Source organism: Hyperolius riggenbachi, chromosome 6 (genome assembly GCF_040937935.1).
Source record: "Hyperolius riggenbachi isolate aHypRig1 chromosome 6, aHypRig1.pri, whole genome shotgun sequence".
In the NCBI taxonomy this organism is placed as follows: domain Eukaryota; kingdom Metazoa; phylum Chordata; class Amphibia; order Anura; family Hyperoliidae; genus Hyperolius; species Hyperolius riggenbachi.
Genome location: NC_090651.1, coordinates 74782330 through 74787704, shown reverse-complemented (window position 1 = coordinate 74787704; position 5375 = coordinate 74782330). Strand labels below are relative to the sequence as shown.

General features: G+C 45.4%; 1 long non-coding RNA gene and 3 other non-coding genes across 4 annotated transcripts; all 4 read left to right on the top strand.

The window, feature by feature from the left end:
• The first annotated feature begins 836 nt into the window (after positions 1-836).
• On the top strand, positions 837-3329 carry LOC137522466 (uncharacterized). Its single transcript, XR_011022301.1, has 3 exons — positions 837-986; positions 1870-1963; positions 3102-3329. It is a non-coding gene; the product is annotated as an uncharacterized lncRNA (long non-coding RNA).
• On the top strand, positions 1601-1670 carry LOC137523174 (small nucleolar RNA SNORD38). The gene has a single exon (XR_011022536.1). It is a non-coding gene; the product is annotated as a small nucleolar RNA SNORD38 (small nucleolar RNA).
• Positions 2620-2690, top strand: LOC137523172 (small nucleolar RNA SNORD38). The gene has a single exon (XR_011022534.1). It is a non-coding gene; the product is annotated as a small nucleolar RNA SNORD38 (small nucleolar RNA).
• Positions 3330-3359: 30 nt separating the features above from the next.
• LOC137523193 (small nucleolar RNA SNORA35) lies at positions 3360-3492 on the top strand. Its single transcript, XR_011022555.1, has one exon. It is a non-coding gene; the product is annotated as a small nucleolar RNA SNORA35 (small nucleolar RNA).
• Positions 3493-5375: the final 1883 nt, after the last annotated feature.

Below are 5375 nucleotides of genomic sequence, written 5' to 3'. Positions count from 1 at the left end.
CGGAGGGTGTCTCCGTGAACAGCCGGAGAGCCGCCGATCGTGGCTCGCCGGCAAAATGTAAACACGCGGGGAAGAAATCCCCGCTGTTTACATCATACGGCGCAGCAGCGCCGTAAGGCAGATCGGCGATCCCCGGCCTCTGATTGGCCGGGGATCGCCGGCATCTGATAGGCGGAAGCTTATCCTTCAATGCGCAGGACGGAACTCCGTCCCGCGCATTACGGAGAGAGGGAGGGAGGTAAGGAGGCAGAGGGCGGAAATGGCTGCGGAGGGGGGCTTTGAGGAGCCCCCCCCCCGCAAAACGCAGATGGCCGGCGGCGATCAGACCCCCCCGGCAGGACATCCCCCTAGTGGGGAAAAAAGGGGGAAGTCTGATCGCCCTGGCATAATACTGATCTGTGCTGCGGGCTGGAGAGCCCACGCAGCACAGATCAGCCAATACAGCCCTGGTCGGCAAGTGGTTAAGGGGGGAGGGGGGGTAAAGGCTGGGTCATCAAGTGGTTAAATGGCATTTTTATCGACCATTTTTTTTAAATATCACCTAGGAGAAAACTAATGAGGACAAATGTAATTGCATAAAGGCAATGGATACAGATACAGAAATATTCGGCGTGCGACGTTTCTACCAGTTTCTAGTGCGCATGCTCAGAACTGCGAAGGCAGAGCAACACGCACAGCTAAAAAGCATCCTGCGCATGTCTCCGATTCGGAGTAGATTGAAGATACGTACTGCGCATGCGTAAAATCATTAAACGTCACATGGATAGGGAAGGTGGGCGGTAGGCGTGACTCGGTGGCGTGTTTTCTCGCGAGAAGCTCTGCCTATATAAACTTTTACCTCCGTTACTTCGATCTCTTCTTGCGTTCAAATCATTTGGAGGAGTATGGGTTGAGTGTGTGTTACGGTGTGGCTGCGCCATGTGAGGTCAAGAGTAGCCGCATGATGCGGCCAAGATGGGGGCTCAGTGCTTTGCACGAGGGTGCTGGTGAGTAATGGGTCTGGCAATGGCTGCTCTATTACGGATAGGTTTAAAAACTAGTATGGCAGCGTTGTATAGCCGAGGCTGGGTGAGCAGGTGGAACAGTGTTCAGGGAATCGACTCTGCTTTCAGCTGGATGATTTGGGAGGGTAGTTTGTGCTGCAGTTTATTAGGTTTATCATGTCATGCTGCTCTTTTCCCAGCTATATCTTATGATTGACTTTCTTTATAGGTTAAAAGATTAATGTGGCTACATATCGTACGTTTCTCCTGGCAGGCAGTGCTCCATGGGTGGCCAGGACCATTAAGCTGGCCACTAATGGTCCAATTTCTAGTGAAAAATCATTCAAGCGATCAGAAATTCTGATCGGACGAAAAATCGTTCGCTACACCATCAACTAACCAATCATTGCTTCCTATCTATGACGACCACCAAGAAAAATTATTTACAACCAATCCGATCACAATTTCTGATCGCTCAAATGATTTTTCGCTAGAAATTTGACAGTTAGTGGCCAGCTTTAGGGAGCCTTGCCCAAATACTGATTACTGTTTTATGGAAGGGGGGGGGGGGGGTTAACCCTGGTTAACCCTGGTTAACCCTGGTTAATGGCTCTAATCTTCCTATGATGAAAACCTTGTCCAGTTCTGCTACTGAATGACTGTGATGACACTCTGGTGCTGAGGAAGATGTGGTTCCCATTCCTGCTAATACTGTGCAGGAACATTGATTCAAGGTGTAGGCAGTTGGAGTCTATTCTAATCTATTATGCTTTTGAGTGCTAACCTTTTTTACTAAACAAAATCTCTAAACCAGAAAGCTGTGCTGTAGTGTCATCTGTAGCTAAACAGATTATCATAGGTGAATCATGCTTTTTCTTTCTTCCAGTAATCTTGGACAGCTGAAGCTGGAAGACTAGAAACATGTCTGTCTGAACAAGAGCTCATGTTGTCGTCTGACTGGATTTCTGCAGCACATTGATGTAAGTGCCCTGCCATCTGCTGGTGAAATTCTACATTTCCTTCACTATTTAACTAGGGAAGGTTAAAGTGAACCTAAGGTGAGAGGGATATAGAGGCTGCCATATTTTTTTCCTTTTAAGCAATACCGGTTGTCTGGCTGTCCTGCTGATCCTCTGCCTCTAATACTTGTAGCCATAGACCCTGAGCAAGCATGCAGCATATCAGGTATTTCTGACATTGATTAGCTGCATGTTTTTTTTTTTTTTTTTTTCCCTGGTGTGATCCAGCCACTACTGCGGCCAAATGTAGTCGGGCTGCCAGGCCACTGGCTTTGTTTAAAAGGAAATACATATGGCAGCCTCTGTATTACTCACCTCGGGTTCACTTAAAGGATGTGTGGCTGAACCAGGAAGTCCAGCAAAACACCAGAGTTCATTGAAGTGCAGTGGGCTTTATGAACAGCCTTGCGGTTTTGCTGACCTGCCCACATTTTCAGGGCTGTCTGCATACGTCCTAGAGGGAGCAATGGCACCAGCACTATCTAAGCCTAACTTTGGCCTTTTTTAATCGGGGAGGAGATTTTAGGGCCTCTATACCTAGTGCTACATAGTGTAGATTGGATCAGGGTTGCCCGAGTTTGGAACTGCCGTTGTGCCTGTCTGAGAGCATGCATAATCTTCCTGTGATGAGAACTTTGTCCAGTTCTGCTACTGAGTGACTGCGATGACACTTGTGGTGCTGAGGAAGATGTTAGCCCCAGTGCTGGCCATATTGTGCAGAAAAAAAGATTCAAGGTGTGGGCATTGGGAGTCTTATTCTTTTAGTACTGAGTTCTACCCTGTTTACACTAAACTGAAGCCATGTCAGACATGTGTAGCTCAATATATATTGTATATGTCTAGACAGTTGAAGAATGCTAAATCACACCAAGCCCCCCCCCCATCTGTGCTTCGCTGCCCTGTGGATGTGGTCAGTAAGAGCAGGTACCAGCAGCCTTTCAGAGGGTGAGAGGTTGGCCTTTTGATATAGTTGGGGAGGAGGGCTTGTAGCCTGCATGCAAGCTGAGTAACTATGAAGAGATGCTGATAGCTGTTGCTGGAAGGTTTTATCATGTCTCTTTGCAGGACCATGGTGCTAATTTTTGGTTTTGTATTTCAGATTCACAAGATCATGCAGTGTCTCTGCAATAGAGAATGCCAAAGGAAATCCATGTGTATCAACAGTGGATGACAAATGCCCATCAGTCTACTGTTCAGTGGTGTCAAAAGCGTGGTGCCTTTAACACCAAATATGCAGCAAGATCAAGGAGGTGCTTCATTTACAAGTTCTTGCTTGCAATGCACATATTGTCATAACTATTTTTAATAAAACAAAATTAAGATACTACACATGTGTCCTGTGTTTAGTTTATGGATCTAGCACTGCCGAGGTCCCCATGTCTTTTTCAGTGGACTTTGGGGTCTAAAAATTTCAGTGCAAGAGTAAAACCCTTCCTGCAGAAAGGCCAGACTCTACTGTGAGCTGACCCTTCCGATGGTTGGGGACAAAATAAGATTTCAAGAGGGCAAGACACTTGAAAATGTGGGAGCAGTCAAGCTGGCACTGCCAAGGGCAGTCACATTGGGTGTCTGCTCCTGTCACATGTAGTTGGTTTGTGGTTTACAAGTGTACCTGTTAGGCAGTCTGTCAAACCTGTCCTTGTGGCTCTACAACCGTACATGTTTTGCAGGCAACTTCCCTTATGCACAGGGGTGATTAGTGTCTCTGCTACGTGGAATCTACCCAGCTGAGACAATTACCCCACCTGTGCATATGTGTGGTTGCCTGCAAAACGAGCACTGTTGGAGTCATTAGGATAGGTTTGAGAAGCATTGTTGTAAAGGGTAAATTGCCCCAAAGTGGGATAATCAGGACACTTTGCTGGGCTATTTCAGTGCTGCATCCCCAAACAAGCTCTTGTTGACAGATTGCATGTGTGCAGTAACATGAACCTGATCAGGCTCTGCTTTTCTGCTAAAGCATGTTTTACAGAAAACCATAAACCTCCACAGGTGAGGGAATTGGTGTCTCCAAGCATGTTTCCCCAAACATGCTCTCTTGGTGGTACTTGAGGACAGGGTTTGTGAGCTCTGCTTAAAAGCATATGTAATAGTGGAATATTTAACCATTTCAGCCCGTGGGGATTTTTCTCCTTATGCATTGGAGCAATTTTCACCTCCGATTCATTCACTAATAACTTTATCACTACTTATCACAATTTATTAATCTATATCTTGTTTTTTCTGCCACTAATTAGGCTTTCTGTGGGTAGTACATTTTGCTAAGCGCCACTTTACCGTAAATGCATTTAAAAAGGATTAATAAGAAAAAATTCATTATTTCTCGGTTTTGGCCATTATAGCTTTAAAATAATCCACGCTACCATAATTAAAACCTATGTTTGTCTTGGTTATTATACCATTTAAATTTTGTCCCTATCACAATGTATGGCGCCAATATTTTATGTGGAAGTAAAGGTGCATTGTTTCCGTTGTGCAGCCATCACTATTTACAAGCTTATAATTTTAAAAATGTTTGTAGTATACCCCCTTCAAATGCATATTTAAAAAGTTCAGACCCCTAGGTAACATTTGTTTTTTTTATTGTAATTTTTTTTATTAAAATTGAGTTAATATATGGGTGTGGGATATAAACAGTACATTTTTAATGTTAGCTGTGTAAATAGTAATGTAAAAAAGTGTACCTGTAGGTTTACTATTTGGCCACCTTTTTGTTTACCCTCATTGTACTTCTCGCTAAGTGGAAGTACAAGGGGGATGCGGAAATCTGTCCGGGCAGAAGAACTTAAGCCTCACAGGTGAGTGTTTCAGTTTTTCTGCGGGGGAAAGGGATTGGTGCTCGGGAACCATGTTCCCTTTCACTGATCCCAGGGCTACCGGGGACACAACGGGGGTGCGCCTGCGATCACGGGCGGGAGTGCTGCAGAGCTGCCGCCCAGACGTGAGCTTCACGTCCGGGCGGCGGAAATGGTTAAAGGGACTTGAAGATCAGCGAACTAAAGATTTATACATTCCTGCGGCTTCCTCCAACCCCATAAGCTCGAATTGTGCTCACGCCGCCTTCCTCAGTCTTCTGCAGTGCTGGTACTGGGTCCCCACCCTTCCATCAAGTTGCAGCTAGTCTATGCGGGAGAAGTGCGCTCTTTGCGTACCTCTCAAGCAGCTGCTGGAGAGAAACGCAGAAGGTGCACTTCTCTTACGCCAGGCTGACTGATGGAAGTGCGGAGACATGGGGCCATATGCAATTCACTTTTTCACCTGACTTTTCTCCTAGGTGATATTTTTAAATTTGTCAATAAAATTCAGTTTAAGCCATCAGCAAGCAAGAAAATACTCAAAATAATTTTGATAGTACTTTTTCAATTACTTTTTG